This window comes from Tenrec ecaudatus, chromosome 5 (genome assembly GCF_050624435.1).
Source record: "Tenrec ecaudatus isolate mTenEca1 chromosome 5, mTenEca1.hap1, whole genome shotgun sequence".
Lineage (NCBI taxonomy): Eukaryota > Metazoa > Chordata > Mammalia > Afrosoricida > Tenrecidae > Tenrec > Tenrec ecaudatus.
In genome coordinates this window covers 27,165,275-27,169,064 of record NC_134534.1, presented here as the reverse complement: position 1 = coordinate 27,169,064, position 3,790 = coordinate 27,165,275, and the positions used below count along the sequence as shown (strand labels likewise).

The window sequence follows — 3,790 nt, the reverse complement described above, 5'->3', positions numbered from 1 at the left end:
GGCAATTACTGCAGAAATAGTAACTAATGCTAATATTGTGGTTTTGTACCAAAATATATATGATTCAGGTATTATCTATCTATTTTAATCTAATTTATTGCTTACTAAAATAATCTGGATTATTATTCTTCTCTCCAGTCTACTTATCAAAACACTATGATCAAACATCATACCATCCAGTTGTTTCTGATTCATAGCGACTCGATCTAGGTTTGCAGAGATTATAAATCTTTATAGCAAGCAGACAGCTTCATCTTTCTCCCGCTGAACTGATATTTGAACTGCTGACTTTGAAGTTCACAACCCAATGCTTAACTACTGTGCCCTCAATTCTCCAAATCCATCGCCCTCCCTAGCCCCCCCCCCCCAAAAAAAGCAAACGAAACCCGATGTTCTCTAATGAATTCTGACTGATTGTGGCTTGTAGCACAAACTAGAACTTCCCCTGTGGGTTTCTGAGGCAGTTCGCCTTTTTTACTTCTTTTCTTTTTTGCCAATTTTAAGTACAGCTTTATGTTTAAGACTTTTTCTTTGCCACGTACAATCCAGTTCTAATAAAGTACAATGTGCACTTGGTGTCTTTTCCATATGCATATTCTATATTCAAGTTTCGAGAATGCCTATACATTGAGTGTAGCAGCTGTAACACTATAACCGCTAACCAGTGTGCCACAAATGTGAGCCCTTTAAATGTTTGCTGTGGAGCACTGTTGCTTCTAGTCTTAGAGATCAGCGTACTGAACCTCCTCCATGGTGCGTCCCTCTCAGGAAGTGTCCGATGGAGGGACACCACCGCCAGGGAAGCCTCCTGGCATCCTGCCAACCTGCCTCCAGCACTCTGGGTCAGCTTGGGAATGAGAGGGCTTCCAACTTTCTCCATCCCTTTCTGCCGATGCCCAAAGGCCTCTTTGTCTGTAGTCTGACCCTGATCGGACAAGTTGATCATTTCATTACCCTCATCAAGAAGCTTCTGCTTGTCTTCATGGTTGGTAATGCCTTGCAGCTTTTCATCTTCAATGGTTTCTTTCCAGTTAAATGCATAACATTTGAGTGAATTTTCAGAGGACTGCTTATTCCACAGCTTCTCATCTTCAGCTTGGTATCTTTTAGCCTACTGGACCACATGTGTTCAAGGGAACGATCAGATTTCAAACATCCTTTTCCTATAAGGACCCTTGACCTCATCACTGCACAAACACTTTCATGTCCCCTTCCCCCAAAACCCTTCTTCCACTGGCTGCCTTATAGATTCGTCAGTCCTGGTTTTCATAGCCTCCCCCCCCAAAAAAAACCATATACCACAACTTCAAGAAGGTGACCCCCAATGACATCATACTCCTGAGATAACCCTTAATATGTACAATCAAACACCAAACAAAACAATACAATCTCCCAAAACAAGATTTGGGTTACGAGATCAGGTCCAGCATGCATCTGAGGGGAATCTGCTAACAAGTTTTAAATGTTCGATTCAGGTTCCCACTTTTGACCTTCTGTACTCAACCTAACCACGATTTCTATCCACAACACAGATGCTGAGAATGCCACCGGCAGCAGTATCAACAGTTATCCTGATCTGAGGACCATCACAGGGACCAGGAGGTATGTCGGTGAGCTCCCTCTTGCCAGGCAGGTGGTTATCCTTGGTCAAGGCGTGTTCACCTTCAATACACCTGAACAAGGAACCCGGCTGGTTGTCAGAGCAGTTGGAAGGTCTGTGGCTCCTTGGTAGGAATGGTAATCTTGTACTGGGTGAGGACCGCCGTGCCTCACCAGCAGTCACAATACCCATGGGAAGAGGGTGACATCCCAGAGTGGCAAACCTTGAACATTGTCATATTTGTGTCCAGATAAAATGGCTGCCTGGACAGCTGCACTAGATGCAACAGGCTAATCGGGTTGATGCTCTTGTGTGATTGTTTTCCATTGAAGCAATCCTGAAGACATTTCTGAATCTTGGGGATATGGGTAGAAGCACCCACCAGGAACGGGTCATAGACCTGAGATTCGTCTAGCTTGGCATCCACAAGGGCTTTCTCCACAGGGTCCAGAGTGCCACAGAACAGGTCAAAGAGATCATGAGTGGTGGAGGTATAGAACTCAATTCCTTCATATGGAGAATTAATTTCAATAGTGGCCTGAGTAGGTGAAGAGAGATTTCACTTTGCACGTGCCCAAGCCGTGCATAGCACCAGACTTTTTCTCACTGATTCTTTTTTATGTTTGCACTTGAATTCAGCTATAAAATAGTTGACCATTTAGATGTCAAAATGTTGCAACCAAAGCAGTATATTTTACCTTCAAGGTGCTGCCTTCCATCGTGAGGACCGGCACATCAAAAGTGACACTTCCTAGAGATTGTAAATCTTTATAGGATCAGAAAGCCTCGCCTTTATCCCAACAAGGGGTTGTTGGGTTTGAATTGCTAACCCTATGATTAGTATCCAGGCATGTAACCTACCAGAGCTTCTTAAAACCCTCAATCACTCATTGCTAATGTCTGATCTAGCATATTAGTTGAAGACAAAATCACGCTCTGGTAACAGGTCTCTATATTGCTGTAGGACCAACAGTGGTCTTTCTTTAATTTAATGTTGTTCCTTGTTAACAGGGTTTAGCAGCTTCCCATCTTTGTTATTCCTTACTTCTGAATCCTTTTTATAAGAATCAGAATCAACTTGAAGGACCTAGCAACAGCAAAAACAGCAATGAGACTAAGATAAATGTATTTACTGAGAGATTTGGTTGTTGCCCAGTAATCTTAGAGACATGTTGAAACATATTTTGTTTGGAATAAATGCATGCTTGTAAAAACTAGAAACCTAGTGCCAATACTTCTTAATGTACCCTTGTTTTTTAGTAAGTAATAATTGATTTTTTTCATTTTTTCAATATACTGGGGTATACAATATTTAGAAATCAGAAATGGTATGCAGAAACCAGAAATACATGTTTTCTGCTCTCTCTGATCATAGAAAAAAAACAAGAAATAAAATTAATATACAGATAGCAGATGAAATATGATGGGAAAATAGGGCAGGATAGGAGAAATGGGGCTTGAATGGAAGTGTAATCATTTGGGAGTAGGGGCTCCTACGTTATGATTACACAAAGCTTCAATAATAATGTTTCTTTTGAGAGGAAATCTAAAGATTGGGATGGAGTGAGCTACTGGATATGTAGGATGTGAAAGATGTATACTGAGGTTACAGGGTACTGTAGACTTTCAGGTGTGGGTACAGTTAAGCTTGCTCACTAGAAGACCAGTGTATGTGTGTGGTAGTTACATGATCGGGTGGAGTTTAGCCTGTTCAATCAGGTCGTAGCTTGATGACCTCATTTGGAGGCGCTAAGGAGGTAAATAGCTCACTGGAGGTGGGATATATGCTTACTCCCTGAGAGACTTTGCTGTTGAGAAGCCACATTGTTAATGGAGCTAGAGCTCTGGAGCTGAGGAATCACATGGAGATCCATGCCAATGCTGAGATGCTTACACCACCACTGGCCCCACAAGACTTCCCAACCACTGACCTGTGATCTTCCTGAATTTGGTGTCATTGCATGTTCTGAGGACTTTATAGACTGGTATCAGACATATGGGTTAATCTCAAACTTATGGACCTGACCTGGACTGGGCTAGGATGCTTCTCAATATTCAATTATTCATATATAAAGCTATTTCTTCTACACACATGCGTATTTATGAATTTGGTTCTCTAGTCTACATGGACTACCACAATGTGTTAGTTGTCTTTCTGTATTCTAATGGGGAATACTCAAAACCAACAAA

At 41.8% G+C, this 3,790-nt stretch overlaps 1 pseudogene; it reads right to left on the bottom strand.

Moving 5' to 3' along the window:
- Positions 1-722: 722 nt before the first annotated feature.
- On the bottom strand, positions 723-2,258 carry LOC142448607 (heat shock cognate 71 kDa protein pseudogene; annotated as a pseudogene).
- Between the last annotated feature and the right edge of the window lie 1,532 nt (positions 2,259-3,790).